A 22,691-nucleotide genomic window follows, 5' to 3' on the forward strand; every position below is an offset into this window, starting at 1 on the left:
CTTTTTTTGTTGGAATATTGTGGGCGACTGGTGGTCGAAAAGTGGTCGGTCGGTTGGCCGGTCGTCAGAAGTCAATGGCTGGTGGCCGAATTCAATGGCCAGTGGCCGATTTCAAGGTAGACTTGACTTCTCAAGGGCGGCCACACATGGGCGCATTGGAGAGTCCAACTTGGACTTGCCTACACAAGGGCAGCCACACACGGCTGCCTTTCATGAGAGAGGGCAACCCTTTGTAATCTACTTCTTGTTTGAAGTACTAAAGCCATTGAGTTGCTGTTTTCCTGTGGATGTAGCCCACATTGGGTGAACCACGTATATCGTGTGTGCTCTCTCTCTCTCTCTCTCTCTCTCTCTCCTCTATAATCTCTCGTGTGTGAAAATTTGTCTCTCTCCATTAAGTAAGCTACTCTACTATCTATTTAGCTACGTTCTATTCCCTAACATATGCTACATCCCCAATTTTCTTAATGACTTTATAGGGACCACAATATTTAGGAGAAAGTTTATCACAATTTCTGGTTTTCATTGTTTCCAACTTCGCAGGAACCTTTAGGAATACAAAGTCACCTTCTGCAAAGGTAACCTTGCTTCGTCTTTTATCAACATACGTCTTAACACAATCTTGTGCACTACGAATGCTTTCCTTTGTTGCTTTCAACATATCATTCATATCTTCAAGGAAATCCTTGACAAATTCATTTTCTCATTCTCTAGGCCTACAGCCATAGTATTTGCTAGAAACCATACATCAACATGAATGGTATAAATCCACTTGCTACTTGTTTGTAATTGTTTTAAACAAATTTTAAAATGGGTAAGTACTCTTCCCAATTAGATTGCTTCTTACTTACATAAGAGCGCAACATATCCTTTAGAATTTGGTTAATCCTTTCGGTTTGACCATCAAACAAGGAATGATCTGTTGTACTCATGCTCAGAGTAGTATCCAACTTTTTGAAGGCTTTCCTAAAAAAACGACTATTGAACTTCCTAACTCTGTCTTACTCTATATTTGCCGGCATGCCATATAGCTTGTAGAGACGTTCAATAAAGAGATTATTGAACACTGAGTCATTTTCTCAACTAGTCTTGGGTAAACGGTAATGAAATCCATGAAAACGTTTTTTCATTTCCCTTGAGGTATCTCTAAAGGATGGAGTAGTCCCCCAACTTTGAGATGCTCATATTAACATTCTGGCTGCAATGGTGGGCAGAGAGTATCAGCTCTACTTTCATGATGGGAAAAAGAGCAGAGAAATGCAAGGTAAGCTTCTTTGAAGCCTACACATTTATTGAGCAGTGATCAATGCTTGATAACAGGCCAAGTTTAATGATTAATGTATGTCAGATGTGGCTTTAAAGGGCCAAAAGATGCCTTAATGCTGCTAAAAAAGAATATTCTTGAAGTGAGCACAGATGGGAGATTATGATCTAGATTTGTAGTGCTTGAAGTGCTCCACTGGGCTGTCTTTACGGCTCGTCGATTAGAGCTACGGTGAAGAAGTTATGGCACTTTGAATTTTGAGTCAATTGCAGATCCGTACCGGATTGGACAACTGTAGTTGAGGGGACAAAAATGAAGTGAATGCATGGGCCTGAAGTGCTCACTTTGTGGAGCGTGTCGGTCTTTTCAAATCAGCAATCGGAGTTACAGTTACCAAGATATTGGCCGTTAAAGATTCATTGGGGGCCGGCTCCGTACCAGTCTGGTCCGCTCAGTCGGTGTGCCATCTGGAAATTTTACGGCCTCAGCAGGGTTTGTATGCATTCTATGCAGCTTGAGAAGTCTACAAGAATTTACGGCTCGTCTGACAAAGTCTAGGTTGATGAGATAATATGGCTTGAGGCCGGTGTCAGTTGCCGGCACTGTTGAGCTGGATGAATTTTTGGCATTATTCAAGACACTGATATGGGCGATGAAATTCGACACGATATTGTCATTTAGGGGCTGCCGGATGTTGATAAGGTTGTGGCAAATTCACGATGATAATGTTAGTCAAGGACTGCTGAAGATGAAAGCTGTACGAGGCAATGCCTTGGTCGATATGCATGTTAAATGCGATGCCGTTATGAAATCACAAAAAGCTCTTTGTCCGAAATGTCGTCTCCAAGAGCGTGTTGATTGCGGGATTTACCCAATAGGTAGTGGATGAGAGAATTCTTGATGAGATTATTGCCTTGGTCGGCATGTATGCCAAATGTGGTGTCCTTAATATAACCAAAAGGCCGCCCATGAGCTCAATGGGAAGGGCCTCCCATAATCACCAAACGCCAAGGGGCATGGCCGCCCGCCCAAGCCAATTAGTTGGCCGCCTATTTTAAAGAAGGCCATCCAATGTGTGTGAATGGAAAAAAGAAGCGTGGAAAAGAAAACGGGCAGGCAGCAAGGACGAGCGCAGGAAGGGGCGATTTGGCTCGCGCAGGCCAAGGTGGTGCTCCAACGGTGGCGGCCAGGAAATGGAAAATGTATATCAAGCCATGGCGACCACATTTGGAACACGTCCTGCCAAATTTCGTGCCGTCCATAGTTCCACCTGCCACATCATAGACCCGGTTCATGCCACGTCAATGACGCCGGTGCTATTGAGGGGGGGTTATCTATAGCAATCAACGTTGAGAGGAAAAAACGAGCTATTGCATGAGGGAGAGCTAAGGAGCGGAGGAGAGACAAGGAGAGGAGTATTGTGGAGATTGAGGAGAAGAGGGAACATGAAGCCGTTGTATGGGCGGTGGCATGAGCAAGACGGAGGAGCTCTCTCTCTCTCTCTCTCTCTCTCTCACATTGTTTAAGGAAGGGGAAAACAATATCCCGCTCTCTCGTGCTTGAGTTAGGGAGGAAAGAACGACACAATCTCCCTCTCTCTCGTTATTGAAGGAGGAAAGAAAGACACAAACGCTCTCTCTCGCTCGCTCTCTCTATCTTTCTCTCTATATCTCTTTTATAGAGAGGAGGCAAAGCGAGTAAGAGCATCAATCGAGCAAGTAAGGAGACCAAGGGCATACAGAGCTTGAAGGCAATCAAGCAAGTCGATTAAAGGAGAAAGTCAAAACTTGTGAGTGACAACTAAGGCTTTGCAAAGCAAATAGAGCAGGAAGCTGCAGAATATTTGACAATAATTAAAAGCATGAAGATAGAGGCAGCGAGAAGAATTAAAGTTTGCAGAATCCAAGGGCAGTTGAAGCAGATAAAGGGACAAGAGAAAATTTTCATCACCGTCATCAGTTAGAGATTGATTAAACATTTTGTTAAGCCTCGATGTCGTTAACGGCCCGATTAATCTGTAAAGGGAGCTTAAACTCCTATTTACCAATTAATCCAAGTGTTGGTGTTGCTAACATCCCTCCTTGGCTATCGATTACATTGTACCTAGAGCTTGAACTAATTAATTGAAGATTATGGTGATTGCCAGATCCATTTGCATCTGTTGTTCTCGTTCTCTCTCTCACACCTCTCACAGCCAGAGGCCCAGCGCCTGCCCAGCTCACGTTTCGAACACATACACCCCGACAACATTCACTAAGCAAGAGTGTATCTTGCTCTAGTTGGATTTAGACAAAGCCTATGACAAGATCACATGGTCATCTATTGAAGATGTCATGAAATCTCTTTTGGGCCTCGAATGTGTAGGCTGGTGAGTACCTTTGGTGCTAGTAGCCAATCAGAGCTTCTATTCAATGAGAGAATTGTGGGAGCGTTTGAGGTCAAGGAATCCGTCAAACAGGGGTTCCCTCTTGCCCCTCTTTTGTTTGCCATTGGATCTCATCCTCTGGTGACCTTACTCGAGGATACTGATATTCAAGGGCTATCTTTGCCTAACAACAACCAACTGATAGCTAAGCTTTTTGCGGATGACTCGTTGCTCTTCCTCAAAACTTGCCCTCAGGTGATTGGAAAGGCTCTCGAGATTGTGCAAATGTATGCCATATCATCAGGGTCGAAGTGTAGCATCGAAAAATCAAAATTGATCTCCCTATAGGAGAAGGACTCATTCGACCCATCAATGTGGTCCAGGAAGATAGTGTCAAGAGGGAAGATATTCCGACACCTTGCAGCCCGCTAGGGTTAGATGTTAACCACAAGCAGAAATTCACATGGGTTATGGAGAAGATAAGATGCAAGATGCGTAGATGGGAGTATGTGGTTCTTCCCTTCCAGAGCATAGTAAAAGTAATCAACTCATTCATGCTCCCATATAGAGCTTTCAAAGGTCCTCTACTGAAGCTTGCAAAATGCAACTCAAACCGGTAAAAAGATTCCTATGGAAGAACAACACCAAAGAATCAATGCCCTGGAAGTGGGCTAGCTGGGAAACAATTGTGAGTCGATTGAGCAAGGCGGTCTCCGGATTCTTAACCCTAGTATCCATTTAGAGGACTAGTGTGCTAAGTTTGTGGCCGCACTTGTGAAGCAAGACCAGTCTTGGGCTACTATGGCCAATACCATGATGGACAATGCCAAGATCTACTTGCAAGGTGGTCAGTGGAACGGGCTTGAGGTACACGACAAATTGTTTGCCCCTAGGTGGGCTAGCCTGAAGCTCGGGGGTGCGACGGGCGAGCTCATTAGGAAATGAAAAATAGAAGTGGAGACTTTGGGATAGGGAGAACTTATAAGGTAATTTCACAACTCCACATATCATTGGTCCCCTGAGATGTCTAAGGTGGGAAGCATTTCTTTGAACCCATTTTGGAGAGAAGTTGCTAGAAAGATCAATAACAAAGGTATCCGACGTATGGGCTAACTCTGGGATTATAGCAGTAATCAATGGGAAAGAGACGAAATGGTGTTCTAGTACAACCTTGATAAGACTGAAAGTCTATTGATCAGCAGAGCGGCGAGCCTTGGAGCAAATGGACAACTGGTGCTTGCCTAGATACGAGTTTGAGTTTGAGTGGAAAGCATGGAGATGGCCTAAGGACATGCACTTTTTTAAGCGTCAAACCAAAGAAGTGTACCACACACTTATGGCTTTGATGGATTGTTTCTCTCCATTAAACAAACAGTGGGGGATGAATTGGCCACAATCAAGATGGGAGGAAGTCACCAAGAACATATGGTGCCCACAATGGCCACTCGATATGAAGGTCTTTCTCTGGAAGGTACTGTGGGGAGCCTTGCCAACTGAGGTGAAGGCTCTAGCCAGGGGGATTGGCCTGGATAGATGATTTCAATGCAGAACGACAGAACGGCTAGTGAAGGCCTCTCTCACCTATTCAAGGAATACCCTGCGACGATCAGCAGCCTTGGAGGTAAGATATGTAAATGGGTGCAAAGGACATGGAAGTTAGGCTTCAATAAGAAGAATCTGTTCTTGGGAGGGAAGGTTATTAAAAGCCAGGAGCTGCTCATTGCAACACAAATTACTAGATTCTGCTACTTCAAACAGGTCTGGAAGTCTAGGAACGGTCGTATATTTGACAACACCATGGTTATAGCCAGGTTTACAGATATGATACAAGAAAGTAGGGGGGAAATCCTGGCCTTCAAAAAATGTAAGAACTCCGATGAATGGAACAGGCTAATTGGCACTGCAATAACTGAATCTCATAAATAAGGACCCTATGTTGGCTGAGGGGTGGCTCCCCTATTAACCGATGTATCAGTGACCTCGTAGAGATGTCAGGGCTCGACATGAGCATAGCAAGAATTTGTAATTTTTTGTGGCTGTCAATATAATTTACTAACCACTGCCAGTTTTGCCAAAAAAAGAAAAAGATATTAGAAGAGGCATACTCGTTTCTTTACTATGGAGGGGAGGCCCCATTAAATTCGAAGATGGTCCCCTTGGCATCATAAGGAAATACCTGGAGCAAATCTCATGGACTTCACCATAGGACTACCCACTACAACAAGGATAGTTAGGAGACCCAATACTTTGCCTTGGCATCATAAGGAAATACCACAAGTGTAGTTATTCCAAGCGTCCCATTCAAAGATGGATTCACAAATTGGCATCACCACCTTATGAAGCTCTTTAATCACCCTATAGACTAGTAAGATCTAAAAGCCATCCAGTTGAAATTGGATGGCTAAAGAGTCAGCAGTTTTTCAGCACTTCCTGTTGCCATCCTAGAATTGCTCTAGTCGAACGAGCCCCTTATTATTCACCTTCCTGGCCATTTCTATCCAGTAAGGGCTTTGCGGTGGCCCAAATATTTTAGAGAGCCAAGGGGACCAGTGCAATATGGACTTCTTAAAGTATTTGGTTACTTCCCCCCATTTCAAAGCCTCAGTAGCACTTTTGGACTTCCTCATCAGCTCCCCTGAGAGTCCACCAAATCTAAGATAAGACCACTTCGGGGTGAGAAGTTTGTCGTGCATCACAACCCCCTTCCACTTTCCCCCCTTTCGATCCCAGTTTTACTGCATCAAGCATTTCCTTGGTCATGATAGCCCAAGCTTGGTCATGTTTAGCCAATGAGACCATAAATTTGGCACAAAGGGCCTCAGCATGAGATACAGGGTTAAGAATGCCGAGCCCTCCTTGTTCTACCGACCGAGCAACTACCTCCCATCTAGCCCACTGCCATGGCTAGGAGGTTTTTGTGTTGTTCTTCCAAAGAAACTTTTTCACTGGTTTTAAGGATTCTTTCTAATTACACTTAGCCATCTTGAGCATGGGGCCGAGGAAAGCAATATACAGGATCATAAAAGCATTGATCACTCTAATCCGGCTTCGGAAGGGTAGGAGAACAAACTCCCACCTTCTCATTTTGGCGCTTATTTTTTCAACGACCCATTGAAGTCTTTGACTGTGGGTTATTTCCACCCCTACTGGGGCTCCCAGGTGTCTAAATACACTCCCTTTTGAGATAATCTCTCCTGTCCAGACTGCAGGGTCAAAAGAGTCGTTCTCCGACAGGGAGATTAGTCTTGACTTCTCTATATTGCACTTGGATCCCGAGGCCACGACAAATGTTTGCACAATCTCCAGAGCTCTCCTGACAACTTGAGGGCATGCCTTCAAGAATAGGAGCGAATCATCTGCGAATATTTTGGCCAGTAGCTGGTCGTTGCCCGGCAATGCCAGACCTTGAATCTCTCCCTGCACAGCACTGGCTTCGAGCATTGTAATGAGAGGATGCGACCCGATGGCGAACAACAAGGGGGCCAGGGGACATCCTTGCTTAATAGAACTTTTGAGCTCAAAAGATCCCACAATTCTGTCATTAAACATGAGCTCTGACTGGCTGCCAATGCCTAGTGTGCGTATGAGGTGACAAAGGCGAGGCCCAAAGCCCAGAGCTCCCATGACTTCTTCTATATAGGACCATTCTATCCTATTATAGGCTTTGTCGAGGTCGAGCTGCAGCAAGATGCACTCTTGCATGGAGAAGGATGCATACTCTATTCCTACCATTGTTGCCAAGATATTGTCATATATAGATCTCCCTTTAATGAACCCGTGTTGATGGGGAGAGATGATCCGACTCAGGAGAGGGGCAAGTTTGAGAGCTATCGCCTTGACAATAATTTTGTATGCTACTGACATCATCGTAATGGGAAGCCAATGTTTAAGTTGAGAGCAACAAATCTGTTTGGGGATGGGCTTGATAAGCCCTCTCTTAACACTTGCATCCAACGACTCTTCTGAAATAGCTAGATTGGCCATCCATGTGACTGGACCCTTGAGATCATCCCAAAATTCCTTGAAGAATTCAACCGTCAGTCCATTCCAGCTGGGGGAATTTTCCTTGCCAAGAGCTTTAAGTCCCGCTGAGCATTTCTCCTCAGAGAAGGCCTTTTCCATGCGGTTGGCTTCCTCCTGGAGAACCTTCTTTTCTACACTTCCAAGTAAAGATGCCCGGGCTTCTTCCACTTCCAGAGATTGGGTCTGTGGTGGCTGGCGGATAATCTGGCTGAGATACTTGAGCATAAGTGCAACCATCTCATCTTGGTTTTGAATTGTATTCCCTTTCTCATCATCGAGCACTTGCACGCTGCCTCGACTTTTTCTCACTTTCAGAGCCCTAAAAAAATGTGCTTGGTTAGAAGGCTCTGGTTGCAGGAAAGTTTCCCTAGATAGCAATATCGCCTTCTTGATTTCCTCCAGCTGTTCATTGGCCAGGTGAGATTTAGCTTCAAACCATCGCTTGTGCTCATCTTCGGTAGCTAGTCCGGCAGCCTTCCTAGAGGCTAATTGCGTTACCTCCTCTGTGAGATGTTTGATATGTGCCTCATTAGATTTTTTTACCCGAGGACCCGCATTTTTGATAGATTTTTGTACACTCCAAACAAATACATTCCAAGCACTAGGTTTATTCATCCCCACATCTTTCTTGAGCTTTTCCAACGCTTTCTTGGTGATGCTTCTGAAGAGAGGGTCTTTGAACAGGTGTGTTCCTATAACAAGAAGCAGAGTGACGATCCACATGATAGGAGGCAAACAAGCCTCAGAAGACTGGTCTAGAACAATACATAACATCTTGTAATAAGTAAAGCCGAGGAGTAGGAGTGGTTTCTCTGCAGATAACTTGTAATCCTTTGACCCTCAAGGCTCGGTCTGAGCTCAAGGATCGGTGTATATTTCTGTTCTTAATACTATCCACTCACAATTGTGAGTTTTGCAAAAATAAAGATCCAATACTTTCCCTATGGGATCTTACTCACTAGTGATGGCTACCAACACATACATTTCCACAAAAGCACAAACACACTACGCAATTATGCAACATGCACATAGCTCCTTTACATCTTGTTTTCAAATGACTATGTAAGGCTTCACCTTGTTTCATTTTAGTAACGGTAGATTTACTTACAAACTGAGTAGTGGGAATATGGAGGCTTTGTTCCAAGGGAAACAAACAAGAATGCTCTCTGCCATCCATAATATTCAATGGGCCTCAGTTCAAAAAAGTTTGAAGTGCTCTCCAGTTTGCAGTTTGCAGTAGCTTCATCCACCTTGAATCCCCAAAAACCTATTGGGGGATGGAAACGATGAATCCTCAAAATCTATTGGGGAGTGGCCATTGTTTATTATCATACCTCAAAGCCACGTTGGGCATAACTTGCAATCATCATGTTCCAAGAGATGGCATTTCCAATAGACACCCCGTCAAGAACTTTTTGTGCTTTTGTAAAGGCATCACATTTCACATACATATGAACCAAACTATTACCAAGAACAATGTGTTTCTCCAAAAGCCTCCGACGAGCAATCTCATCATGAATTCCCTCACCCATGTGAAGGTCTTTCATAAGGCCACATGCCTTCAACGTACAAGCATAGGAGAATGCATATAGAGAAAGGCCCTTAATTTGCATATGGTGAAAACATGCCAAATTTTCCTTGCTATAGCCATGTTGGGCATATCTTATATTCAACACACTCCAAGAGATAACAATAGGAATCCCATCCAGAAAAACATCTTTCTCCAACAGCCCCTGACTTGCAATCACATCTTGAATTCCCTCACCCAAGTGAAGGCTTGGCCGTGCATAAGGCCACAAGCCTTCAAGATGCAAGCATAGGTGATTGCATGTGGAGCTAGGCCTTCCCTTGCAATCAATGCACTCCTACATGTGAATTCGGGAGAGAAAGCTCATCAAACACTTTTTGTGGTTTCATAAAGGTGCCACATCTAGCATACATATCAACCAGCATTGCCAAGCACAACATGGTTCTCCAATGGCCCCCCTCATGACTACTAATCTCATCGTGAATTCTCTCGCCCATGTGAAGGCCTTGCGAAAGGCCACGGGCCTTCAAGCTTCTTCAACTAAGAAAAAAATCCATCTCATCATTTGCAAAAATTGTCTTATTCTTTGAGGTTTGAGCCTTTAGGCGATCTAAAGGTTGTATAAAGTAATGGGTATATACTAAGGTTGTACGGCTAGCGAGCTTCGCCTGCCTCTCTCTCTTGCACAGTCGTCTCTCTCTCTCTCTCTCTCTCTCTCTCTCTCTCTCTCTCTCAACGCGAACAATTGCAGGGAACACTGCCGAAAGGGGGGGGGGATTCCTCCCCCTTTTATAATAGTATAGATTGGAAGCTTGCCTTGATGAAAACAAGAAAAAATTAACATAGTCTAGTGGAAAAACTTGCAATCCTTCAAATTTTGATATAAAAACTAGGATATATTCAAGGGTGTCCTTTATTATCTCCAGCTAGGAAAATCTATCCAAAAAGTTCTTCACAAATTTGATTTGTTTTTCAACAAGTTTTACGACTGAAAACGTCATCTTTTAGATTGCATTGATTGCAATACTTGCCAAAGAGAGCAAGGGCCGGACTATATTTAGTGAATCTACAATGATGGCGGTCACCCTCCATATGCAATCCCTTATAATTGCATCTTGAAGACAACTGGCATGATCAAGAAGTGGATTGGGGCGGGCATGTGCATGATGAGACAGAGAAAAGAGAGATGTCTTCTCTTGAATTTGTTTAGATTCTAGAGTGCTTCAAGCAAATGCAACCTAGAGGCATCACTAGATGTATTCATTTATGTACACTAAATGCAAGTGCAAATAAGCGGTGCTTGACAAGATTCAATGATCTATACGTGCATCTCAAAAGTCTTTTCCTATAATTAGAGCTATCAACATAGGGAAAAGAAAACCCACAAATGAGTATTTTGAGACATGTTTAATAGAGGGGTGCAATGCTTAGTGGATCTCTCTTGGACATTTTTTCTATGTAGTACTACTCCCTTCATCAAGCACAAAATGGTTCTCTCATGGACATAAATGCTAGATGTAGTTCTCCTCACTAGGAAAAGTGCCCAAGGCGTTTACTAAGAAATATGTAAGATAGCACGTGCGAACAAAATAAGGTATTTATAATTAAGTACATCCATAGAAAAATATACTTATATAAAGGGTTTTTAATTGAGAAAGTGAAAATTTTCATATATAAAGATTAATTTTTTTACAAAAATACATACATAAAGGATACATATAATACTTGAAAATATACAGGTAAGGCATTATTTAAATACCTCTTGTTCGCATGTCCTATATGTAATTTTTACATGGTGGACTTTCCAAAGAAAAATGTAATAGAGGAGTCCCCTTCTCTTCATGAACAAGTGATAAAATCACAAGGCCTGCCTACAAGGTATGAGATGAGAAAATCTATACTAATAGATAAAGGGGGAGGGAATTCCGGTTCCCCCCCTGCCACACGTCAGCTTCTCCTTCAATTGGTGGGTGTGGCCTGCAGCGCCCGGGAACACAGTGACACAGAGAGAGAGGGAGAGAGAGAGAGAGAGGCGGCGAAGCCGCCGGCTATACTAGTATATATAATGTTTATCGTTTCATTCATGTGAAAAATATGGTGAAGTTAAATTTTGTAACTAACAACACTTTATCAACATTAATGGTTAATTCACCGTGGCCCACAAAATGAAATCAAAGCAAGGGGAAATAAGAATTGCAACAGGGCATTTTTTAGATATGATGTTTTCACACAGAAAGGAATGAGGTCAAATTAGGTAGCTACGAATACTAGATAGAATTGTCCCTTGAAACATGAATGCAAGAAAGTTATGTGGGGTTTCATGCCTTTCCACCATACGATATCACAATAAGAGTTCGTTAAATTAAAACTTTATAAAGGCCAATAGCCATTTAGATGATTTAGGTGCACCTAGAAGGCATACATTTAAACATAGATTTGAAATCCTAATCGCGTTGTAATTGTTTCAACAATATATAGATAACGAGTCACTACATACCGACAGCTAGTATGTGAGCATGTAAAAAATGATAATAGATTTAGTATTTCTCTAAGGAAGAATGAAAATCTTCAAAACAAAAGCTCTTCATAGACGAAATGGTGAATTAAATCATTTAGGTTAAAAGAGTTCAATTTTTTTTACTTGAAACATCTTTGTATATTCAAAAAACAGACTACATAAATGGCTAGGATGATATCAGTTGGAGCATTTAAGTAAAATCATTGGCCAACCCGAGACTCGTTCTCTAGAAGTGGAAGAGGCCAGAGCGAGTTTGCTTGAGAGTATCAATAGAAAAATACACCAACCAGAAGTCAATCGTCTTGAGTTGGCCTTCTCTAAAGATGAGTGTACTCTTGCGTTGCATGCTCTTGGCAAGGAGAGATCCCTTGGTTGGGATGGTCTGACCACTGAATTTTTAAGGAGTTCTGGGATGACCTCAAGGCCCCAATCACATATATGGCTAATCAAGCCTTTGCCAAGGGGTGGTTGGATCCTTCTGTGAAAAGAGGGCTCATTAAGCCTATTCCCAAGAAGGCGTGTTGCTCGCATCTTAAGCATTGACGCCCTATAACTATGATGTCCGTGGCATGTAAAGTCATTGCCAAAGCAGTTGCTCTTAGAATCGCTCCCCTTCTTGACAGGGTAATCTCTCCCCGTCAGCACGGGTTCATCAAAGGGAGGTCGATATATGACAATATATTGGTAGCAATGGTTGGCATTGAGTATGCAGCCTTCTTTGTGTCCATATAAAGAGGTGTTTCTCTTCTCTTTCATTTTCCCTTTAGCGTTTTCTTCTCTTCAAAGTGTCTTGGAAAAAAAAAACCTCCCTTGCACTTACGTGATATGGTAAGTTTTCCACGGTGAATCCCTGGGGGGTTTTTCTCTTCAAAGTGTCCTCTCTCTCTGTCTCAATATTGCATCCTTCTTTTATAGCTAACATTGTTGCAGATCTACATGCTTTGTCATTTCCTGTGGCTACGTGCTATAAACTAGCACATCATTTTGAGGGAATCTTTGAATTAAGAGTACCTTTTAATTTTTTTGAAGCCATTAGGAATACTTTTTAATTAAGAGTAGAGAGAGGTAAAAATAGAAAATAAAATAAAAAGTAGAGAGGGAATAGGGAGTAGAGAGAGAGAGAGAGAGAGAGAGAGAGAGAGAGAGAGAGAGAGAGAGAGAGAGAGAGAGAGAGAGAGAGAGAGAGAGGGAGAGAAAAAGAGGAATAGAGAAAGAGAGTAAAGGGAGAGAGAGAGGGATATAGAAAGAGAGGGAAAGAGAGAGAAATAGATAGATAGATTTTATTATGCTCCTCGGAGGTCAAATATGACCTATGGGACCAAAGTTACATGTGATGTAGTATGTGTATGGCTGATGAGTGACTCTTAATGCTCCAAAATTGTGGTGATGAGAGTCGCAATGGAGAGCCCACACTGTGGCTGGGAGAGGAAAGTGTGTAGGTCTAAGTCATGGCTGAAAATGTGAGAGAAGCAAGCTCGGATGTGACCAAAAGCTGAGCACTCTAGTAGTGTGTGGTACTTAGACTCCCGAACTTGCAATGAGCATAATGTGCATAGTTGATTTGACTCTTCTCCATTGCCCCAACGCCCTATCTTGCACCGAAGGAAATGGGAGCTAAGCCGAATGGCTGCAATAGTGTGTATCACCGACAAGGGGATAGGCTCACGCATATAAGTGTGAGTACGGTTTCCTCTTTCAGCGAAGAACATGGTTTTGTAGTTGGAGGCAATATGGGTGGTGTAATGTATGAAGTGTGACCCACCGAATTTCTCCCAAATCGTAATACATTGGCATTGTAGAAAAGCTTCATTCACTTGGGAGTCAATTGAAGCATCATGTAGCAAGTGTAATGAATCCCATCTCCCAAACCACTTCTTTATGTCTTGCATCCATCTCCTGCTCAAGATCTTACTTTTATGCATCTTTTGAACTTTTTTGCTTGCTTCCCATGCAATTATAGGAAGTCAATGTGAGGGGTTTTGACGCATCTTTATAATGTACTCCATAACCCTTTTCATGCCCATAACCTCAATTGGAAGAGATCCCAACTCAAGAAGTAGGAGAATATACGGTGTTTGTGTCTTAACTTGGGGGAAGTTTGTAAGAAAACGCTTTTGGGACATTTTCAAACTCTTTCCAAGTAGACTTTGAGGGCCTTGAAACGTCTCCGCATCTCTGCTACTTGATGTAGAGCTCCCAATGGAAGATTTTGCTTCCTAAAGCACCATGGATGCTAACCAAATATGAGCTAGATCAAGTGAAGTGTTGCTTTTCATCTATTCGCACACCAACGGGATACATGAGGTCTCTAAAGGGAGCTTTCACAAAAGCAAAGAAAGGTGGAAGTATTTTATTATATGGGTTGAAGTCCCATGATTGGCACAGGATGTTACATGTAATTTTTTCTCTCTCTTTTTATCCTCTCCCTCTTTATAGATATTGATTTGTATGTATGACTTTCTCTCACTTTCTCATTTACTATTTTGATATTGTAGTTCATTTTTTCGGTGAGTATTTGCATATGCTGAGAGAAACCTGGAGAGTTAGTAAGGTACATCACATCTCTACTCAACTAAAATTTTCTAAGTACACAATATCCTCAACAAACACTTAGTGTATGTGTGTTATCTTGTGGATTTGTAAGCTCCAAAGAAATTGAAATAGATGTCATTCCTGCTGCTCAAACACTTGCCGTGGAAACCGTGTGTGCCATTGAGGATGCATTTTCTCGATCTGTTCTTCTTAGCCATATCCACCTCTTGGCTCACATTGTTGAGGAGATTGCTATATGTAGAGTAGTTCATGCACGATGGATGTTCTTTTCAGAGAGGTTTTTAAAGACTCTCAAAGTTTTTGTGCGGCTACGGTCCTAGCCAGAGGCATGCATGGCCAAAGGATGGATTGTGCAACAGGCATTTGTTTACATTTCAAAGTATTTGGCACAAGTTGATCCCTCAATGCCTCGCATGTGGTTAGATGAGGAGGATGCAGGGATGACTTCATACTTGCCAAGTGAAAAGGAAAAATTATTTAAGATGGATATGGATCTATCCCAAGTGGTCAATAACTTTTGCACTCTCAATGCGAAGATTATGACCAAGTGGGTGAACTTGTGGACAATGACAAAGACAAGGCGTTTGCAAGAGAGGGAAGCATAGAAGCAAGCACATGGAGGTAGGAGGGCACCCCAGTGTCTCGACACCTTGCATGTTTTTGAGATCTCATTAGTACCGAGTGGATTTATGAGAGAATAACTGAAGCAAAAGCATGCGGAGAAGACATCACCGACAAAGAATAGGAGTATTCACGAGGTTGTGTACCAAAGATAGAGTACTTATATAATTAAACCGTACTGCATAGTTTTTTCTTGATTTTATCTTTGTAATTGATAAAAGATTTTTTCAAATTTATAGTGCCTTTCCTTTAACTCAATGTGGTCAAAGGGTCGACACTTTCGTACACGCCACATTGACGAGCATCGAACCACCATGGATTGGGGCAACTTTGACACATATAGTGTACTGTGGGACTATTGAAAGGATACTAAAGGTCAATTTTAGAACCTTTTATATTTCACCTTCGAGTGCAAGTGGTTTGCAAATGTGTCTAGATGGCATGATAATGGCCTCTACATGGTGAACTCTAGTGTGGATCACACGGGGAGGTATGAGAATTTAGTTTTGCCACGATTAGGCTTATTTACCCTTATTTGCTTGTACCATTAATTATACCAATGTTACTCACTTTGAACTTCTCTTCTACAGGTCATCTATATCCTATCAATCCACTAACCAAAACTTTGGTTCGTAGTTCCCGTAACACCTCGAGGAAGAACCATTTTTTCTACTAATTAAGTGGAGACCATCTTTGACCGTCTCCCACCTACTACTTTGGATGAGGGGGAGACAAAGGAGAGAGAGAGAGATCGATGATTCAAGTCTCACGGGTGTCGCCACTCTTAGCGAGGATGATTGCCATGATGATGATGATGATAAGATGGACGATGATGAATTCAAACATGATGAAGCCACCACATCCACAAACGAAAATTCTATTTCTCTCTTTATTGATCTAGGAGCCATGGACTTAGAATTGGATTACGCTTCTTGTGGAGATCTTTTGGAAGATGATTCATAAAAAAATCGTATACTTATCGTAAGAGAGATGAGTGAACTCAAGGGAGAGAGGGAAAGAGAGAGAGAGAGAGATAGAGGAAAGGGGGTTACCAGAAATATCTCCAAGCCCATGATAGTCGTGCATAGTCCACATAAGGATTCCCCTCACAATGGCCTCTCTCCCCCCCTTTGCAAGTGAGACATCGACAACATGAATGCCTCTCCATAACTCCTCCAACTCATCGATGAGGGGCTCGAGGTAGGACGTCAATATTTGACACTTTGTACTTCCCTGGCACAAGCAAGGAAAGAAGTATATTGCCTTTCTTGGTTGTCTCCCATGGTGGAATATTGTAGTTGACGATCACCACATGCCAAGTGCTCCATGAAGTAGACTTTGTGCCGAAGGGGTTGACACCATCACTTGCTAACCCAAGTCTCAAGTGTCGAGGCTCCAACCTAAACTCTGGCCATTGAATTTCGATGTGACTCCATGCAGGTGAATCAGCAGGGAAATGCATCATTTGAGCGGTGGTTGGCATGCCACGCGAGAAGCTCCACAATAGACCTGCTTTTAAACATGTGTTGGATGCAAGGAATTAATGGAAAATGTCTCAATACCTTGCGGGGTAGGTGCGCCCCACTCACTCTGGTCTTGTATCGTGCCTCCCACACACGGGACATGAGGTAGCATGTGCATGCTCATTGCGGTATAGCATAAATCGTTGATGCATGCATGTATGCGTTCATACTCCATTCAAGTGCAGTGGCATACGATCTAGGTCGTCGACGATCTGGAGGCATGTGGTGATCTTCTGGCAACATTTTGCCCATCAAACTACAACAAATAAGCGTATTAGTATAATTGCTGGAAGACAGCACCATAAAGTGAGTGGAGAGTATATAAAAGCCACATTCCATACTTACAGATGTAGTGCATCGACACTTGCATTACTCCAACCGAATTTTGCTTGCAAGTTAAGGACTTCCAGCGATGCCCGGAGCATCGAGTACCGTGCACTGTCGTAAAGAGGTGTTTGGGCACTCGCCATCAATCTATCCTCCATTTCGGATGCCCGTATAGTGCAGGGTTGACAATCCTCCTCGCACACATCATGCTCATGAGCTAGTAACTCATCACACTTGTCAAACATGTGCTCATCCTCTGCCTCAAAGTGCGACGAAGACGCCATAGGAGCTGCCGAAGTAGAGCCAATGGGAGGATCACCATGCGGTGCACCCAAATTGCCCAGTCGCTCTTGCCTCTGCCGTCCGGTCTTGCGCACCGGTGCACCACCACCGAACACAGACCAATGGGGCACCTCCTCAAGCAACGGGTGAGTCGTGCTCTCATCTCTCCAAGCGCTTTTTTGAAGATGCAAAAGCCCTTCATTCTCCATGTGCTCCAAGGCAATGCGCCTCAAGCGAAGGCTTGCCCTTTTGCACTTGGCGCAAGGACAAGGGAGTTTTTCCTTGAGCCAACGATAGTGCTCAGGGCCTCCAGGGGGACCACGGTCATCCCAGTCGATGTCCTGCACACGCGAAATGTTGTTTATTTAGTCACGTGTCCTAAAAAATAAATAATTAGAAAAGCCCTAAATTCCACTGTTAAAAATTTTACATGAAGTTAAGTTCAAAGAGAATAAATAACAATGAGTGCTAAATTTATTTTTAACTAAAAGAGAACTTTAAAAATGCAATTAATAAACATTTAAAAGTACTACTGAATAAAGTATCCATAAAAAATTAAAAATCTTCATCAAAAAACTCAAAAGGCTAAAAAGTGGAATAATGGATAGCTAAGGGTAGAGGGGGTGGTTTGTACCCCCCCCTGCAAACTCGGATTCGCATGTATCCGTTTGAAATGACCATTCGTGGTAATAGGCGCGTTAATAGGAGCGATAACAGGCGTGGTAATAGCCGCGGTAATGCTGGCGCCTAAAATAGGCAAGGAGGTAGAGTATGCCGCGTTTTTGCTGCATACTATGCTCTCCTTCCTCTCCGCCATCGCTCCCTCTCCAAGCTCCCCCCCCCCCCTTCCCTCACCTCCCCCCCTTACCCGTTCCCTCTCCACCTCCCAAACCATCACCCTCCCCCCTCTCCCGACACCTTCTCTTCCTACTCCATCTCAAGCACAACATCAACACATACACACACACACACAAACACACACGCACGTTCGGGTCAAGAGGAGTTCGTCGAAGGGGGTTTTCCATGTTCGTCATCGGAAGATCAACCTAGCCAGCAACCGTGCTACAACGAAAGGTAAACACAAAACAACGCTGCTCCCCCTTCTTTCCCTATTGTTTTCTACTACTACTACTACTACTACTACACACACACACACACACACACACACACACACACACACATGCATGCATAAACCCTAAAAAAATAAAAAAGGTAGAGATATCATGACATACCTCGCACATTTCCCAAATAGTTGTGTAGTTGAAATGTCTCTTTGTGTGCGGTAGAGAAGAGACGCTTGTTTGAAAATGGTTGCGTTGCTAAGCTTGTTAGATTTGCAAATGTTAAAAATGTTAGGTTTGTTAGAGATAGTGAATGTTAGATAGAGATAGAGATAGTGAATGTTAGATAGAAATGTTAAGTTTGTTAGATAGAAATGTTACATAGAAATAGAGAGGGAAAAGGAGAGAGAGAGAGAGAGAGGGAGAGAGAGAGATAAATGGAGAGGGATAAATAGAGAAAGAGAGAGAGAGAGAGAGAGAGAGAGAGAGAGAGAGAGAGAGAGAGAGATATGGAGAGGGGAAGGGAAATAGATAGAGGGAGAGAAAGAGAAAGAGAGAGAAATAGAGAGAGAGAGAGAGATAGATAGATAGATTTTATTATCGTCCTCGGAGGTCAAATATGACCTATGGGACCAAAGTTACATGTGATGTAGTATGTGTATGACTGATGAGTGACTCTCGATGCTCCAAAATTGTAGTGATGAGAGTCGCAATGGAGAGCCCACACTTTGGCTGGGAGAGGAAAGTGTGTAGGTCTAAGTTATGGCTGAAAATGTGAGAGAAGCAAGTTCGGATGTGATCAAAAGCTGAGCATTCTAGTAGTGTGTGGTACTCAGACTCTCGAACTTGCAGTGAGCATAATGCGCACAATCGATTTGACTCTTCTCCATTGCCCCAACGCCCTATCTCGCATCGAAGGAAATGGGAGCTAAGCCGAATTGCTGCGATAGTGCGTATCGCGGACAAGGGAATAGGCTCAAGCATGTAAGTGTGAGTACGGTTTCCTCTCTCAGCGAAGAACATGGTTTTGTAGTTGGGGGCAATATAGGTGGTGTAATGTATGAAGCGTGACCCACCGGATTTCTCCCAATCCATAATACATTGGCGTTGTAGAAAAGCTTCATTCACTTGAGAGTCAATTGAAGCATCATGTAGCAAGTGTAATGCATCCCATCTCCCAAACCACTTCTTTATGTCTTGCATCCATCCCGTGCTCAAGATCTTGCTTTTATGCGTCTTTTGAACTTTTTTGCTTGCTTCCCATGCAATTGTAGGAAGTCGATGTGAGGGGTTTTGATGCATCTTTATTATGTACTCCACAACCCTTTCCATGCCCATAATCTCAATTGGAAGAGATCCCGACTCAAGAAGTAGGAGCATATATGGTGTTTGTGTCTTAACTTGGAGAAAGTTTGTAAGAAAACGCTTTTGGACATTCTCAAACTCTTTCCAAGTAGACTTTGAGATGCTCCCGCCCCACACTTCAACTCCATAAAGAAGAACCGGTGTCACCAATGCATCAAAAAGATACTTCTTGAGAACCCAACACTTGATGTTTCCCGTATTACACATGTTCTCAAATGCATAATATGCTCTCTTTCCCGCTTCCAAACGACGCATAGCACATTCCTGCCACTTGTGATTGGATGGAACCTCAAGGCCAAGGTACTTAAAGCTCTCAACAACTTCAAGTGTCTCGTTGTTGTACACAATGCATGGCTTCTCCTTATGGTTGGTTTTCACAAGCATAACCTTTGTTTTGGATTCATTTACAATCAGCCCACTATGCAAGCAAAAGTTCTCAAGGACAACCATACGCTTTTGTGCATCTTCTAAAGTGTGTGCTAGAAGCACTACATCATCCGCATACAACAAAAGCATGATTACCGCATTGCAAATAGTGACCTCTTCAATGCCTTCTTCTTGCATAAAGTCAAGTACCATTTGTTCCAATTGATCGATGCATAGACCAAAGAGAGTTGGTGACAATGGACATCCTTGTTTAACCCCAATAGTGCTTACAAATTTTTTTGAAATTTCTCTTCCCATGCGCAATTGACAAATCACCTTCTCATAGATTCGAGAAACCGCAAGCATAAACTCACTTGGCACTTGGTGTTCTTCCATCCTTCTCCACAAATTGTTACGTGGAATCATATCAAAGGCTTTCTTAAAGTCTACAAAACAACAATACAATCGCTTGCCTTTCAACCGACTTTCCCCCATGAGAACACGAAGAGTGACAAGATGATCAATGGTGCTATGGCATCGACGAAAACCCGCTTGTCCCTTTGCACGCTTGTCATTCTCTTCAGCCCAATCACTCAATTTCATCTCCATTATGCACCCAAACAACTTTGCCATAAGAGACCCAATCATTATAGTCCGGTAGTTGCTTACATTCTTTACATCCCCTCCTTTATGCAAAGGCTTAACCCAATTAGTACTCCAATCATAAGACATACCATGTTGAAGTGCAAGGTTGAATATATCACACATCCACTCATGGGTAAAATCTCCCGTCCATTTGATCATCTCCGGATTGATACCTTGAAGATCTCTCGCTTTGCGAGTGGCCAACTTTTCAAGCCCACCGCATACATCCTCAATAGTAAAAAAAGATGGCATACATGGGAGTGAACCATAAAATGGCATTTTTTCAGTATTTTCTTGCTCATATAATTGCCTACAATGTGTGTACATATCCACTAGACTCAAGTTACCAAAATTCTCAACCCGCTTGCCTCTCAAGTTTCTCCAAAATCTTCCACATGCATGTGCCTTTTCTTGGACTTGAAATTCTTGTTGCTTTACTTCCCATCTTCTTCTCTTCTTTTGAATCAATGCCTTGTATGTATGCAAATGACTTTGATAGTTGTCTTTGTCCATAGTTGCATCAAGCTTTATCAAGGACTTTCGAGCATCTTGACATTCTTTATCAAACCACCTTTTGCGTGATCTATCTTTGTTGATACCATGGAGATGCTTTATGGCAAAGCATTCTTCCGCACAAGTACAAATAGCTTTCTTGAAAGCTTCCCATTTAGTTTCCAATGGTGCATCACATTGAAGCTTTGTCATCCATAATTTTTGCTCAACTATTTCAAAGTACATTGGTGCCCGTTTCAAATCCATACATAGTGATAACTTCTCTTTTCTTTGGCTGAGATTATCATGCTTAGTTGCTTCTCCACATGAAAGGTCAATACATAAGGTGCGATGGTCGGATTCCGGGGTCCATTGACCAAACATAAAACTCTTTATGCGATACATGATGGCTTCAGACAGTAGCATATAGTCAATCACACTATCCCCATTATGTCTTCTACATGTAAATCCATTGGTTCCACTCCACAAAGATACACCATTGGCAATGAGCATACCCGTGCTATTACACATGTGTAAAAGTAACTTTCCATAGTGATCTGGCTCTTTCTCATCCATTGAAGTATGATCATACAAGTGAACTTCCTCCAACTCCCTTGAAATGTATGGCATATCAAATTGTTGAGTATCATGTTGCAATGTTTTTGTGCGAGCATTCATATCCCCAAATACAATAACATCACCTTCACCTTTGAAATAAGCAATGTCCTCTTCCAAATCAGAAAATGGTTGATCTCTATCCATGCAAGCATAAAAGGGAGAATCATGATGAGGAATGTAGCAACCGGCTACAAAAATGGGTGCTCTTTTTGGTGTCATAATTTTCAGCCAAACATAACGTTTGTACTTGTCATCTTTCACAATTGATACAAAATCTTCCAATCCTTTCTTAACCATACATGCTAACCCTCCTTGTCCTCTTCGTTGCTTGAGATTCTTTGACCACATCAATGAATGTATATTGTAATCCTCCAAGCCGTTAATCCTTTGTGTATCATGCTCCCAAGTTTCAACAAGAAGTATAACATCGGCTTTGCTTGTTAGTTCATCAATGCCAACCCCCGCATTCCATGGGTATCCATTACAATTCCAAAAGCATATTTTCAATTGTAACTCGGTCTCATAGGTCACGCATCCCTATTTGCTTGAGAGACTTGCCTCCTCCTTGGGCACATTTTCTTCATGAGAGATCTCCTTGTTTTTATTATTCTTTTCCTCATATGCCTTGCGACGCATATTTTGTTGCTTAATAGTGCGATCTTCACATACAAAATATTTTGTATCCCTCAAATAGATCCAACTATTATCAAGGATAATCTTTCGCCTGGTCTCATCCGGCATGGTGCATACAATTGGCCGTTCTCCCGAGCGAGGAGCTCCTTGCTTCCCCACTCTATGTGCTCCATAGACCATAACTCCGGACATGCCAAAGTGGGTTTTGAAGAAATCTTCAATAACAATGGCAAGAGAAGGAGGTGTCTCTAACTTCTCTTCGGGAATTCCACGAATAACAATGTTCTTGGAACGTCGCTCCCGTTCCTTCAACTCCTCCACATCCACATTCTCAACATTCTTTGTTTGAACCATAGCTTGCATGAGTGAGGAATTAGAAACCACATTGCTACCACATACATCAGCCCAAGACTTGTTTGTGCATACATTTTTCATGTCGCATACATCCCGGCTCATAGTGTCAAATTTCTCCTCTTTCAATACATGGTCATGCTCTACTTTGCTCAT

This window comes from Adiantum capillus-veneris, chromosome 8 (genome assembly GCF_014529385.1).
Source record: "Adiantum capillus-veneris isolate H3 chromosome 8, ASM1452938v2, whole genome shotgun sequence".
NCBI classification, from domain to species: Eukaryota; Viridiplantae; Streptophyta; class Polypodiopsida; order Polypodiales; family Pteridaceae; genus Adiantum; species Adiantum capillus-veneris.